Genomic DNA, 16782 nt, shown 5'->3' with positions numbered 1-16782 from the left:
TGTCATGTCCCCGCTCCAGGTGGGCAAGCTGAGACCCAGGCACAGTGCCAGCTGGGTGGAGATGAGGGGAGTGGGGGCCTGACCACAGGCTCCTGCCTCATCCTGCCTCCTCACCCTTCATACATCTCTGACCTCCCTGTGGGCAGCTCAGAGTCCCTGGGGAGCTGCTGAAGCAGAAGGCAGAGTCCCACCCGGGTGTTGTTTCTGTAGGGCCTGGGGCCTGGGCATTTGTCACTAGTTCCTGGGTGGTGCTGGTGCTGACGGACTGCAAGCATAGTTGGAGAATCATCGTGGAACATTTTTCTGAAAACGAGACAGGTGGTTTGGTCCCCAGATTTGGACACTCTTTGAGACAGGCTGTTGCAGCAAATAGCGCTGGACTTCGGGAACATCAGCCATACAACCCCTGATGTATCCAGCCAAGCATCTAGACCAGGACCTCTGTCTGCCGTGAGCAGAGGGAAGCCAGGAGTGTCTCGGGCAGAGGGGACGTATGACCCCCTGGGCATAAAGCTTCCCTCCCACCCAGCCTAAGCCTGGACCCTGCCTGCCTTCCCATTTCCTCCAGTATTTATTAACTCCTACTGCAGTGGCTCCAGGCAAGAACGGACAAAGGTCATGTGAATCGGCATCTAATCCCAGATTATGTATTTAAAAAACATTAAAATGCTTCCACACCAGTGCCCTCTGCAGACACCGGGCCTGCTGCCAGTACTGAGGCCCCGGAGGTGGATTCCATGGGACACTGGGCCCCTCTACAGGGGCTGAGTTCCTGAGCAGACTCCCAACAGCTCTGGGATCCCCCTGCCCCCCTGGGTGTCCCACAGGGGGTGAGGGGTGGGGCAGGAAGGGCTGTAGACCTGGGCCCTGACAGTGTCACCTCCCCCGGCAATGTTCAGGCCCCAGTGGCTGCTTTGCCTGGAAAACTTGGAAGCCTTTGCTGACTTACCTGCCTGAAGCCTCATAACAACCTTGAGAGGTCGGTCCCACGATTACTCCTGTTTTGCAGATGGGAAGTAGAGGCACAGAGAGGTTGAGTAACTTATCTAAGGTCACAGAGCTAACAAAGTAAAGTGACAGTGTTCGTACTCAGTTGTGTCTGACTCCTTGTGACCCCATGACCTGTAGCCTGCCAGGCTCTTCTGTCTGTGACATTCTCCAGGCAAGAATACTGGAGTGGCTTGCCTTTTTCTTCTCCAGGGGATCCTCCCGACCCAGGGATAGAACCTGAGTCTCCCACATTGCAGGCAGATTCTTTACCTTCTGAGCCACCAGGGAAGCCCACAAGAGGCAAAGCTGAGATTCAAACCCAGGACATCCCCTCTGGCCTGAACTAGAGTCTCATCTTATGTCTCTGTCCCTTCTTAAAGCTTCTGTTTCCATACACCTCTCATATTAGTGAGGAATGGTGCCTGGTCAAAGGTCTGCTGAGCTGTTTGGCATCACACTCATGGTAAACATTTCTGGAATCCCCCTGGGGTCCAGCACCCAGGCCTCACAAGGAGGGGAAGGCTCACCTGGGCGCAGGATGTCCGGGTTGTGAATCTAACTCTGTTTCGGGGTCTGTGACTTTGGCTGAATGACTCCAGATTAGGATGACCTCAGCTTCTTCCTCTAGAATCCTAGTGGCAGAGAATTGAGATGGGTCCAGTGTGTGTGGGGGGGGGGGGTGGGGTGGGCGGGCTGGGGTGGGGGGAGGGGTGGGCACATGAAGATTAGCATAAAGTTCTTGGACCCTCAACTCTTAGCTCCCGCCTTCCTCTTTCACCCCGTTCTGGGTCACTGCACCCCAGTAACTTTCCTGCCTCGGGGCCTTTGCATTTGTTCTCCCTTTCTCTGATCCCTTTCCTTGCCCCCTTTGTGCGCCCGCATACGCACACATACACACCCCAATATGTGGACTTCTTTTGACTAACTTTCATGGGAAATAGATGGGGAAACAGTGGAAACAGTGTCAGACTTTATTTTTCTGGGCTCCAAAATCACTACAGATGGTGATTGCAGCCATGAAATTAAAAGATGCTTACTCCTTGGAAGGAAAGTTATGACCAACCTAGATAGCGTATTCAAAAGCAGAGACATTACTTTGCCAACCAAGGTTCGTCTAGTCAAGGCTATGGTTTTTCCTGTGATCATGTATGGATGTGAGAGTTGGACTGTGAAAAGGCTGAGCGCCGAAGAATTGATGCTTTTGAACTGTGGTGTTGGAGAAGACTCTTGAGAGTCCCTTGGACTGCAAGGAGATCAGCCCTGGGATTTCTTTGGAAGAAATGATGCTAAAGCTGAAACTCCAGTACTTTGGCCACCTCATGCAAAGAATTGACTCATTGGAAAAGACTCTGATGCTGGGAGGGATTGGGGGCAGGAGGAGAAGGGGACGACACAGGATGAGATGGCTGGATGGCATCACTGACTCAATGGATGTGAGTCTGGGTGAACTCCGGGAGTTGGTGATGGACAGGGAGGCCTGGCGTGCTGCAATTCATGGGGTCGCAAAGAGTCGGACACGACTGAGCAACTGATCTGATCTGATCTGATTTGACTAACTTTATGGACGTTTTAGATCTTGGCTTAAATGCCAGGTTTATTTATATACTTTAGAGAAGTATATAAATTAGTCCTTTTATTTTCCCCTCCTAACACTCATCACACACTTTATGTGTGCAGATTTTTTGTCTGGTTTTCCTAGATCTGTGGGCAAGAACCAGGCCCGTCTCATGTCCCTCTGTAGTCCTAACACTTGGCTCATGTAACCTGGCTCGCAGTGGGTGCTGAATGAATGAACGCATGGCTAGCTTGGCTGTATCCTTTGTACCGAAGGATGCAGTCACCACTGCTGTACCATCTGGGTTCAATTCCCGGTGCTCGTTTGACCTCAGGCATGTTTTCTAACCTCTTCCTGCCTCTACATCTTCCTCTGAATGGACAGAGTGCTAATGGCAGCAGTACCTTTCTCACAGAATATTCATAAATCACTCAAAAAGAAAGGTGCCCTGGGCACTGCCTGGATTGCAAAGTCATTATTTTTTAATTGAAGTACAGTTGATTTACAATGTGGTGCTAACTTTTGCTGTACAGCAAAGTGATTCCCTATACATATATATACATACGTATATACATATATATATATATACACATACATATATACATATATATATATATATTCTTTTTCATTCTCTTTTCCATTACAGTTTATCACAGGATTTTTGAATATAGTTCCCTGTGCTGTACAGTAGGACCTTGTTTTTTATCAGCCATTACTTTGTATTCAGTGATCAATTAGACCAATTAAGTAGGGGAGAGAGCTTGACCTTGGAGTTGGCATGGGTTCCCATGCTGTCTTCCCATGCTGTCTTCCCCACTTCTCTGTAGTTGGCCCTCTGTATCCAGAGATGTGAAACCTGCAGAGACAGAGGGCTGATTTAATCTCAAGGGCATCTCTCAGCTTCTATCAGCCCTAACGTCATGGGGCAGCATGGCCAATGTGGAAAACAGTTTGGCATTCTCTGATAAGATTGAAGATTCATATACCTTACAACTTATCAGCCCCACTTGTGGGGCAGGCCCTGAACAAGGCCAGTGAGTGTTCCTGAAGACTCAGTAACAGGATTCTCAAAGGCCAAACAGGGCATAGCCCGGATGGGCCCCGGAAGCAGGGTGTGCAAGAATTAGCAAGATGGTTACATCATGGAATCTGACACAGAAGCGAACACAAGTGAACTGCTGGTGGGTTCACCAGCATGATAACTCAGGAAAATCAGTTTGAGGGGAAGTAAAAGCATTGCAGAACAATGAGTGTTTTTTTATTTTTTAAAGGTGAAAATAACCCAAACTAACCAAGTATATTTTAGAGACACATAGGCTGTGACAAAACCCCACAAAGTATGTAGATATGAAACAAGCTTCCAAGAGTGTTGTGTGATTGTGGAGGCAGGCATCAAAAATCCTGAACAGTAACCATGGAATCCAGATCAATAAAATCCTACTTGGAGTTTATAGTGCAGAAAAGAGCATTTCACAAACTGGGAGATTTCAAAGCCCAAACTGATAATGCTTGTGTCACAGGATGGTTTATAAAGTGAGAATGGGAAAGTTGTTTAACCTTTTATGTTGATCAGTTATTACAGTAGGACTTTTCCGATGGCAGGGAATTGGTTAAAAGTGATTATCTTATATCGTTTTAGGAAGATGACTTCAGTTTCTTTTATGACTGTCAAAGGCATTTACAAGAAACAAGTTAACACTGTTCATTTATGTTTATGAAATAAGCTAGGTGCGCTGGGCTTGCAAGTTTCCGTCTGCCAGAGCACTTTCCAGTTTCATCTCCATTTTGCTTGAACACAGGGGAACAGGACAAGGAGCCTCATGGTGATGATGTTTTGGGTCATAATTTGGGTGATGGAGTCACACGTGTTTTATTTATTTTTAATCAATTTATTTATTATAATTGGAGGCTAAATTTTTTTTTACTGGTTAGCTTTTTTTATTAAATTAATTAATTTATTATAATTGGAGGCTAATTACTTTACAATATTGTAGTGGTTTTTGCCATACATTGACATGAATCAGCCATGGGTGTACATGTGTTCCCCATCCTGAACCCCCCTCCCACCTCCCTCCCCCTCCCATCCCTCAGGGTCATCCCAGTGCACCAGCCCTGAGCACCCTGTCTCATGCATCAAAACTGGACTGGCGATCTATGTCACCTATGATAATATATATGTTTCAATTCTATTCTGTCAAATCATCCCACCGTTGCCTTCTCCCACAGAGTCCAAAAGTCTGTTATGTACATCTGTGTCTCTTTTGTCTCGCATATAGGGTCATCGTTACCATCTTTCTAAATTCCATATATATGCATTAATATACTGTACTGGTGTTTTTCTTTCTGACTTACTTCACTCTGTATAATAGGCTCCAGTTTTATCCACCTCATTAGAACTGACTCAAATGCATTCTTTTTAACAGCTAAGTAGTATTCCATTGTGTATATGTACCACAGCTTTCTTATCCATTCATCTGCTGATGGACATCTAGATTGCCTCCATGTCCTGGCTACTGCAAACAGTGCTGTGATGAACATTGGGGTACACGTGCTCTTTCAATTCTGGTTTCCCCAGCAGTGGGATTGCTGGGTCATATGGCAGTTCTATTTTCAGTTTTTTAAGGAATCTCCACACTGTTCTCCATAGTGGCTGTACTAGTTTGCATTCCCACCAACAGTGTAAGAGAGTTCCCTTTCCTCCGCACCCTCTCCAGCATTTATTGTTTGTAGACTTTTTGATGGCAGCCATTCTTTTTATATATATATATAAATTTATTTATTTTAAATGGAGGCTAATTACTTTACAATATTGTATTGGTTTTGCCATACATCAACATGAATCTGCTATGGGTGTACATGTGTTCCCCATCCTGAACCCCCTCCCACCTCCCTCCCCATACCATCCCTCTGGGTCATCCCAGTGCACCAGCCCCAAGCTTCCTGTATCCTGCATCGAACCTGGACTGGTGATTCATTTCACATATGATATGATATATGTTTCAATGCCATTCTCCCAAATCATCCCACCCTCGCCCTCTCCCACAGAGTCCAAAAGACTGTTCTATACATCTGTGTCTCTTTTGCTGTCTCGCATACAGGGTTGTTGTTACCGTCTTTCTAAATTCCATATATATGCGTTAGTATACTGTATTGGTGTTTTTCTTTCTGGCTTACTTCACTCTGTATAATAGGCTCCAGTTTCATCCACCTCATTAGAACTGATTCAAATGTATTCTTTTTAATGGCTGAGTAATACTCCATTGTGTATATGTACCACAACTTTCTTATCCATTCATCTGCTGATGGACATCTAGGTTGCTTCCATATCCTGGCTATTATAAACAGTGCTTCGATGAACAGTGGGGTACACGTGTCTCTTTCAATCCTTGGTGTGTATGCCCAGCAGTGGGATTGCTGGGTCGTGAGAGTTGGACTGTGAAGAAGGCTTAGCGCCAAAGAATTGATGCTTTTGAACTGTGGTGTTGGAGAAGACTCTTGAGAGTCCCTTGGACTGCAAGGAGATCCAACCAGTCCATTCTGAAGGAGATGAGCCCTGGGATTTCTTTGGAAGGAATGATGCTAAAACTGAAACTCCAGTACTTTGGCCACCTCATGCGAAGAGTTGACTCATTGGAAAAGACTGATGCTGGGAGGGATTGGGAGCAGGAGGAGAAGGGGACGACAGAGGATGAGATGGCTGGATGGCATCACTGACTCGATGGACGTGAGTCTGGGTGAACTCCGGGAGTTGGTGATGGACAGGGAGGCCTGGCGTGCTGCGATTCATGGGGTCGCAAAGAGTCGGACACGACTGAGCAACTGATCTGATCTGATCTGATGGCAGTTCTATTTCCAGTTTTTTAAGGAATCTCCACACTGTTCTCCATAGTGGCTGTACTAGTTTGCATTCCCACCAACAGTGTAAGAGAGTTCCCTTTCCTCCACACCCTCTCCAGCATTTATTGCTTGTAGACTTTTGGATCCCAGCCATTCTGACTGGCGTGAGATGCTACCTCATTGTGGTTTTGATTTGCATTTCTCTGATAATGAGTGATGTTGAGCATCTTTTCATGTGTTTGTTAGCCATCTGAATGTCTTCTTTGGAGAAATGTCTGTTTAGTTCTTTGGCCCATTTTTTGATTGGGTCATTTATTTTTCTGGAATTGAGCTGCAGGAGCTGCTTGTATATTTTTGAGATTAATTGTCAGTTGCTTTGTTTGCTATTATTTTTTCCCATTCTGAAGGCTGTCTTTTCACCTTGTTTATAGTTTCCTTCATTGTGCAAAAGCTTTTAAGTTTAATTCGGACCCATTTGTTTATTTTGGCTTTTATTTCCATTACTTTGGGAGGTGGGTCATAGAGGATCCTGCTGTGATTTATGTCAGAGAGTGTTTTGTCTATGTTTTTCTCTAGGAGTTTTATAGTTTCTGATCTTACATTTAGATCTTTAATCCATTTTGAGTTTATTTTTGTGTATGGTGTTAGAAAGTGTTCTAGTTTCATTCTTTTACAAGTGGTTGACCAGTTTTCCCAGCACCACTTGTTAAAGAGAGTGTCTTTTCTCCATTGTATATTCTTGTGGAGGCTAATTTTTATAGCTTGTAACCAACCTTTATGTAATATGTTTTCTCTCATAGTATCAAATATTTCATAATTTAAAAACAAAAAGATATGTGAGCATGCTAAGTTGATGAGTTATTTGATGATTTGATGAGTCTATTAATCCTTTGGATTAGCATAGAGATAGAAACTCCCCAGTTTTAAACTCTTGTAGGTAATTTGCAGATCTCTGAGAATACATCTGGAGAGCATCCTTCAAGGAATTCTGTGCCACATGGGACCATGTGTGGTCCTAACAGGCCTGTGTCTGAGCAGAGGCTCTGGATACAGGTTACCACCTTTTAGAGGACACCCTCTCTGCACAGAACAAGGGGAAGGGATGAGCATGCAAGATCTTCTTAGCACCAGTTTCTCACAGCCCCTTGGGCCCCTAAACACTAGGGCAGTTTTGTCCCTGTGGCCACCTGTTCCTCACTCCTCTCCCACCCAGTTATATCTCTTATTGTTGTTGTTGAGTCACTTAGTCATGTCTGACTCTTTGCAACCCCATGACTACCTCACACCAGGCTTCCCTGTCCTTCACCATCTCCCAGAGTTTGCTCAAGTTCATGTTCATTGTGTTGGTGATGCCATCCAACCATCTCATCCTCTACCACCCCCTTCTCCTCCTGCCTTCAATCTTTCCCAGCATCAGGGTCTTATCTAGTGAGTCAGCTCTTTGCATCAGGTGGCCAAAGTATTGGAGCTGGATCTTCAGCTTCAGTATCAGTCCTTTCAATGAATATTCAGGATTGATTTCCTTTAGGATTGACTTGTTTGACAAAGCCCCTTTGCCATGACAAGGCTGTGATCCATGAAGGAGTATACCCCCTAATCAAGGCCAAAAGGTGACATGGTTCAATGTTCTCCAAGTTGAGATGGATCACAGAAGGTCTTGCGTTTTCAGTCAAGTCTGAGTTGCTTCATATTCTTTGTAAGACACACTCCAAGAAGGATACACCTGGAGAGAGATGTCCATAGGGTGATGGTCGCTCCTAGAAACATCAGGCTGCAGAGGAGAGATGCTGAGTGTGAGAAGGACTGGTATGCTTCACACCTTTCCCTTCTAGCATGCTTTCCTCTATGGCTGGGCCAAACTCTCTTGGTGCTGGGTTCTATGTGTGCCTGGGCTCTGCCAAGGAGATGTGTCTCTGAGAAGGGAAGCAGCATTTGTTGAGGATGGACACAACCTTGGGGGTGGGGCTGCTCAGGTACAGGTTCTAGATGATCCCCAGTGTCATAGCTACCAAGTAGCAGCCGCACCACCAAGGTTCATCCCTTTATCTGGGAAGGAATTATCCTTGTCTACCGTTGTTCCTGGCTAAGTGGCACCCAGTTAAGTCCCCTGGCTCTAGCAAAGATAATGTCCACTCTGTTAAGAATCTGCTTAAACTAACTGGTACACCATCATTTGTAATTGAGAACCCTGAGTAATAGCAAGACATACAACTCAAATGTCCAGCTGAAGACAAAAAAACTAAATAAACATTGGCTTAACCTTTGGATGAAATACTATCCAGCCATGTAAAAGTGTATGTCTAAAACACTTTTAGGACTTCCTGATTGGTCCAGTGGTTAAGAATTCACTTTCCAAAGCAGGGAACTCAGATTCAATCCTTGGTCAGAAAATTAAGATCCCACACGCCATGGGGCAACAAAGCCCATGAACTGCAATAAGAGAAGCCCACACACTGCAACAAAGAGCCAGCACAGCCAAAATAAAAAACAAAAAATTCTTAAAGGTGTGGAGTAAATGCTCACACAAATCAAGTGGAAAATGAAAAGAGAGGGAGAATTCCCTTATCTGGTAATGGTGTAATGGATAAATTGGGGTAAACTCTTCTGCAGAAGGTAACAAAAAAAATCTGGCCAAAATATTTTGAGAATTTGATTAAAGCCATCAGAGATTTAACAGAGTAGTGAAAAATTACAAGGAATTAGCAGGAAATGACAGAAATCTGGAGAGATAGACTGGTAGTGTTTGCTCATTCAGAAGAGAAAACCAAGACAATAGAGATGTTGGACAAGGCTTCTGACAACCTCACTCCTCAGAAGTAACACTATCCACTGCTGATGCCCCAAGTTCCTGGCAGAAACAAACACAACACTCCTCTGGAGGAAGATACTATCTAGGCCACAAAAATACTTATACAATTTTTCAAATATGCTATTCAGCACACAATAAATAGGAAAGTGCTATATGAAGGGGCAAAACCAACAGAAACAATAGACAAGGGATGAATACCAACAAGGGTCTTCTCTTATATCCCATACAGTAAAGAATCTGCCTGCATTGCAGGAGACCCAGGTTTGATCCCTAGGCTGGGAAGATCCCCTGGAGAAGGAAATGGCAACCCACTCCAGTATTCTTGGCACTGGTATTCTACCCGCTCCAGTGGAATTCCATGGATAGAGGAGCCTGGCAGGCTATAGGCCATGGGGTCACAAAGAGTTGGACATGAATGAACAACTAACACAGACAAATAGCCACAAAGGCTTCAACTGTTGAATTACCAAACACAGACTTTAAAATATCCTTATTTAACATGTCTAAAGAGATAAAAGATAAGATTCAGAATTTCTACAGAGAACTGGAAACTTTAAAAAAGCTACTATAAGAAATTTTTTTAAAGGATATGGTACAAGTTTTTAAATTCTTGGATTGAAAAATACATTAGCTGCAATTAACTGACTCTATGAGGCAGGGACTTCCCTGGTGGTCCAGTGGTTAAGACTCCACACTTCCACTGCAGGGGGCAGTTTCAGTCATTGGTTGGAGAACTAAGATCCCACATGCTACATAGTGTGGCCAAAGACAGACAGACAAGGCAAAACAACTCTTTAACAGCAGATTAGACACAGCTGAAAAGATAATTAATGAACTGGAAGGTAGACTAGAAGACAATATCAGGAATAAAGCATAAAGATATTTAAAAAATGGAAAATACAGAAGAAATAGTAAGAAACATAGATATGTAAAAGATGTAAAATCCATATAATGGGAAACTTAGAGTGAAGTAGGAAGAGATTTAAGCAGAAGCAATATGTTAAAAGATAATAGCTGAGAATTTTTCAAAATTACAAAGACCCCAAACTGCAAATTAAAAATTCCATTGAAGTCCAGTAAGCAGGACTGGGTTGAAGGTACACTTACTTGCATGACCCGGTGATTGACTTCATCCTTAAATTTTGTGCTATAAGCATCTCATTGCCTTGCTCTAATTTTGATCCTTCCAGTAAAGGCAAATAAAATAAGCAAATGTAGGTACATCATAATAAAACTTCATAAAAACAAGACAAAGGGAAAATCTTGAAAGCACTTATAGAAAAACAAAGATTACGTTCAAAGAAGCAATGAGATTATCAGCTGACTTTTCAGCAGAAACAATAGAAAAACAGAAGAAAATAGAATTCTATACCCAACAAAAACATTCTGTCTGGCAGAAAATGAAATAAAATTTCACACAAATAAAAAGCAATAAAATTCTTCATGGGTAGACCTGTATTTTAGAAAATGTTAAAGGGATTCCTCCAGGCAGAAAGAAATGATCTCAAATATTAGGGTTTTGTTACAGAAAGGACTATGCTGCTGCTGCTGCTGCTAAGTTGCTTCAGTCGTGTCCAAGTCTGTGCCACCCCATAGACAGCAACCCACCAGGCTCCTCTGTCCCTGGGATTCTCCAGGCAAGAAGACTGGAGTGGGTTGCCATTGCCTTCTCCAATGCATGAAAGTGAAAAGTGAAAGTGAAGTCGCTCAGTTGTGTCGGACTCTCAGCGACCCCATGGACTGGAGCCTACCAGGCTACTCTGTCCATGGGATTTTCCAGGCAAGAACACTGGAGTGGGGTGCCATTGCCTTCTCTGTACAGAAAGGACTATAGATTGATTGAAATGGTAATTATGAGGACGATTTAAAAGATTCTGTGTGAAAAAAAAACAACAACAACAACAATAATAATGTCCTGTGGGGAGTTCCTTGGCAGTCCAGTGGTTAGGATTCCAAGTTTTCACTACAAGGGGCACAGGTTTGATCTCTGGTTGGGGAACTAAGATCCCACAAGCTGTGCCCCACCCCCCAAAAAAAGCCTCATGGATTTTAAAATGTATATGGAATTAAAAATCCATAAAAAGGGCACAAAAATTAAAAGGGATCCAAATGAAGTCAAGTGTTCTATAGAAGAAAATAAAAGTACTGATTAACATTTGGTTTTGAAAAGTTACCGATGGACTTTGAAACTTTAAGAAAATCTTAAAAATAAAGTCGCAGGTTCAGATATTTGGTGTATGTGCTTGGCTGAAGAGCCAATGGGGTGAAGCTACCTACCATCTATGGGATTATGACTGAACGCCTCTAAGTCAGAAGGCCACCCAGGCAGAACGATCCGGCAGCGCCGCGAGAGCCTCGGTTGGCCTCGGAAGCCTCGGTTGGCCTTGGATAGCCGGTCCCCCGCGGTCCCCGGGACGTCGGGGGGGGGGGGGGGACGTCGCCCGCGTCCCTCGGGGCGGGGCGCGGCGCCATGCGCCGCGCGTTGCGACCAGGGTCCGCTGCAGAGAGCCCTTCGTCCCGGGACACCGGGCGCGGCCGGAAAGGCGACCGCCCCCTCGCCCGTCACGCACCGCATATTCGCGGAGAACCTGGTGCTAAACCATTGGTAGACGACCTGCTTCTGGGTCGGGTTTCGTACGTAGCAGAGCAGCTCCCTCGCTGCGATCTATTGAAAGTCAACCTTCGACACAAGGGTTTGTAAAAAAAATAACTAAAGTTGAAACAAGGTGTAACTTTCAAACTAATATAAAGAAAGAGGTTTTATAATAAAAACAATTCATTCTAAAGAAGTCAAAATTAATAGAAAAGGAAATAGGAAAAATAGAAAGCACATAGTAAGATGTTAGATATAAGTCAATATCCTACTAATTACATTAAATACAAATGGGACAGAACACAACAATGAAATGACAAAAATATTAGACTGGATTTTAAAAAAACACAAGTATATGTTCTTTCCAAGAGATAGATCTAAACTGAGTACACAGGTAAGTTGAAAATCAGGTTAGAAAAAGATATATCGTGCAAGCACAACATTTAAAACATAAATAACCCAATGGATGAAGAGACGTTATAGCAGAAATTAGAAAAATTTTTAACTGATAAAAGAAAAAAATTTTAACTAAATGATGCATTTCGAAATGCAGCCAAAGCCCAGCTCAGAGGAGAATTTTAGCCTTGGATGTGTATGTTAGAAAAAAAGGAAAAGCTGAAAATGTTTAAGATATTCATCTCAAGATGTTAGAAAAAGAATAGCAAAATAATGAGAAAAATAATATAATGCTGAAAACAATTAAATAAAAAACGTGTATTAGGAAGGATCAATAAAGCAAAAAGTTGACTATTTAAAAAGACTAATATAATTAACACTTCAAAATCGATGAAACTTTGGCAAGATTAACTGATGAAAAGGCACAAATTATTAATATCAAAAATAAAAAAGGAACATCATCAAAGATCCTGTAGGTGTTAAAAAGATCAGATCAGATCAGTCGCTCAGTCGTGTCCGACTCTTTGCCACCCCATGAATTGCAGCACGCAAGGCCTCCCTGTCCATCACCAACTCCCGGAGTTCACCCAGACTCACGTCCATCGAGTCAGTGATGCCATCCAGCCATCTCATCCTCTGTCGGCCCCTTCTCCTCCTGCCCCCAATCTCTCCCAACATCAGAGTCTTTTCCAATGAGTCAACTCTTCGCATGAGGTGGCCAAAGTACTGGACTTTCAGCTTCAGCATCATTCCTTCCAAAGAAATCCCAGGGCTGATCTCCTTCAGAATGGACTGGTTGGATGTCCTTGCAGTCCAAGGGACTCTCAAGAGTCTTCTCCAACACCACAGTTCAAAAGCATCAATTCTTCGGCACTCAGCCTTCTTCACAGTCCAACTCTCACATCCATACATGACCACAGGAAAAACCATAGCCTTGACTAGACAGACATTTGTTGGCAAAGTAATGTCTCTGCTTTTGAATATGCTATCTAGGTTGGTCATAACTTTCCTTCCAAGGAGTAAGCGTCTTTTAATTTCATGGCTGCAGTCACCATCTGCGGTGATTTTGGAGCCCAGAAAAATAAAGTCTGACACTGTTTCCACTGTTTCCCCATCTATTTCCCATGAAATGGCGGGACCGGATGCCATGATCTTCGTTTTCTGAATGTTGAGCTTTAAGCCAACTTTTTCACTCTCCTCTTTCACTTTCATCAAGAGGCTTTTGAGTTCCTCTTCACTTTCTGCCATAAGGGTGGTATCATCTGCATATCTGAGGTTATTGATATTTCTCCCGGCAATCTTGATTCCAGTTAGTGTTTCTTCCAGTCCAGCGTTTCTCATGATGTACTCTGCATATAAGTTAATTAAACAGGGTGACAATATACAGCCTTGACGAACTCCTTTTCCTATTTGGAACCAGTCTGTTGTTCCATGTCCAGTTCTAACTGTTGCTTCCTGACCTGCATACAAATTTCTCAAGAGGCGGGTCAGGTGGTCTGGTATTCCCATCTCTTTCAGAATTTTCCACAGTTGATTGTGATTCACACAGTCAAAGGCTTTGGCATAGTCAAGAAAGCAGAAATAGATGTTTTTCTGGAACTCTCTTGCTTTTCCCATGATCCAGCGGATGTTGGCAATTTGATCTCTGGTTCCTCTGCCTTTTCTAAAACCAGCTTGAACATCAGGAAGTTCACAGTTCACATATTGCTGAAGCCTGGCTTGGAGAATTTTAAGCATTACTTTACTAGCATGTGAGATGAATGCAATTGTGTGGTAGTTTGAACATTCTTTGGCATTGGCTTTCTTTGGGATTGGAATGAAAACTGACCTTTTCCAGTCCTGTGGCCACTGCTGAGTTTTCCAAATTTACTTGTATATTAAGTGCAGCACTTTCACAGCATCATCTTTCAGGATTTGGAATAGCTCAATTGGAATTCCATCACCTCCACTAGCTTTGTTCGTAGTGATGCTTTCTAAGGCCCACTTGACTTCACATTCCAGGATGTCTGGCTCTAGGTCAGTGATCACACCATCGTGATTATCTGGGTCATGAAGATCTTTTTTATACAGTTCTGTGTATTCTTGCCATCTGTTCTTAATATCTTCTGCTTCTTTTAAGTCCATACCATTTCTGTCCTTTATCGAGCTCATCTTCGCAAGAAATTTAATGAGGAGCAATTGAAAAACACATACAAAAGAATGAATTTGAATCTACCTCTCATCATATACAAAAATTAACTCAAAATGGATGAAAGTCCAAATAAGAGCTAAAACTATAAAATTCTTGTAAGTAAAGATGTGTTAAGTCTTCATGAGCTTTTATTAGGCAATGTGACAGCAAAAGCACAAGCAACAAAAGAAAAAAAATTGAACTTCACTGAAGTTAAAAACTTTAAAAATAAATGTTTTTTTGTGTGTTTCAGAAAACAAGAAAGTAAAAAAATAAAACACACAGAATGGGAAAAAATATTTGTAAATCATGTATCTGATAAAAGACATACCCAGAATATATAAAGAACTTTTATAAGTCAACAATAAAAGACAAATAGCTCAATTTTAAAATGGGCAAAAGACCTGAATACACATTTCTAAAAAAAAAAAAAAAGTCCAACTAGTACATAAAAATGACCAACACGTTTAGTCATTAAAGAAATTAAAATCAAAACCAAAATGAGACAGCACTTCATACCCACTAGAATGGATAGGGTCAAAAAAGCAGACAGGGGGCTTTGCTACTGGTCCGTGGTTGAGAATCTGCCTGCCAGTGCAGAGGACATGGGTTTGATACCTGATCTGTGAAGATCCCACATGCAGTGGGGCAACTAAGTCTGTGTGCCACAACTACTGAACCTGTGCACCCTAGAGCCCATGCTCCCTGCAAGGAGAAGTCCATGCACTGCAACCAGGCATAGCCCCTGCTTGCTGCCGCTCAGGAAAGCCTGCACAGCAATGAAGATGCAGCCAAAAATAAAATGAAATAAGTTCATTAATTGATTTTTTAAAAGCAGACAACAATAGTTTGGGGAAAGATGTGGAGAAGTTGGAACCCTTATACATTGCTGGTAGGAATGTAAGATGGTGCAGACTTTGGAAAAATCTGTCAGTGCCTCAAAAAAACTAAACATAGAGTTATATGACCCAGTAAATTCAAACCTGGATATTTACCCGAGAGAACTGAAAATATTTGTCCTTCCAAAGACTCATTAAATAAAGTTTATAGCAAGATTTTTCATATTAACCCCAAAGTGGAAACACTAATGTTCATTAATGTTCATCAGCTGATGAGTAGATAAACAAAATGTAGCTGTATATCTCTACAATGAATATTATTTGGCCGTGAAAAGGAATGATGTGCTGATAAATACTACAACATGGGTAAACCTTGAAAACGTTACACTGAATGAAAGAACCCAGTCACAAAAGGCTGCATACCATGTAACCCCATTTATACGAAATGCCCGAAATAGGCACATCTGTAGATACAAAAAATAGACTAGTGGTTGTCAAAGGTTGAGGGGAAGAGGATGAGGGAAGTCACTGCTAATGGGTATGAAGTTTCTTTGGGGATAATTAAAATATTTTAACTGGAATTAAATATCTAACTGGAATTAGATAGTAGTGACAATTGTACAACTTTGTGGATATACCAAAAACCACTGCATTGTATAGACTCATTTTATTTAAGTAAAAATAAACAACAAGGCTGAGTATATACAATATAACAATAATGTAAAATTTAGATTAAATTGACAAACTGTAGGAAAAAAATCCAACAATTCAAAACTGATACAAGAGAAAAGAAAATTGTTAATAGTCTTATAGTCTTATAGCTGTTAATGAAGTTGAATACATAATTTTAAAACTTCACACAAAACTCCAAACCCAGATGGCTACAGTCGTGCGTTTTATCAAATACTTATGGAAGAAAAATAAAAATCAGCCCCACAGAAACTCCTCCAGAGAGATTAGAATAAGAGAAAACTCCACCTGATCAGGTCAGCATAACCTTGATACCAAATTTGATAAGACCTTATGAGAAAGACAAATTACAGGCCAATCTCACTCATTACATTGATGCAAAAATCCTAAACAAAATATTAGCAAAAGGAATCTTGTAACATAAGGTCAAGTAGTATTTATTCCAAGGTTGGTTTTAACATTAGAAAGTCAATTAATGAAATTAATCACATGAACAGAGTATACAGAAAAAAACATGATCATCTTAATTGATCTAGAAACAGCATTTGATAAAAATTCAACATCCATTCATGATTTTAAACATACTTTTAGAAAACTTAAAACAGAAGAAAATTTTCTTAATCTGATAAAGATTACCTATTAAAAAAAACTAGGGAAAATACCACACTTAATGATGAGACGTTGAAAGCTTTCCATTTGAGAGCTGGAGCAAAGCAAGCTACCTCTACTGAATGTTGTGTTGCAGGCCCTGGCCAGAAAAATAGACATTAAAGTCATAAGCGGGGACTTTCCTGGTCGTCCAGTAGTTAAGACTCCATGATCCCACTGCAGGAAGCATGGGTTTGATGCCTGGTCAGGAAACTAAGATCCTGCATGCCACACAGCATGGCCAAAAAAAAAAAA

The sequence above is a fragment of the Bos javanicus genome, chromosome 2, assembly GCF_032452875.1.
Source record: "Bos javanicus breed banteng chromosome 2, ARS-OSU_banteng_1.0, whole genome shotgun sequence".
Classification (NCBI taxonomy): Eukaryota; Metazoa; Chordata; class Mammalia; order Artiodactyla; family Bovidae; genus Bos; species Bos javanicus.
This window is presented reverse-complemented; position numbering follows the sequence as displayed.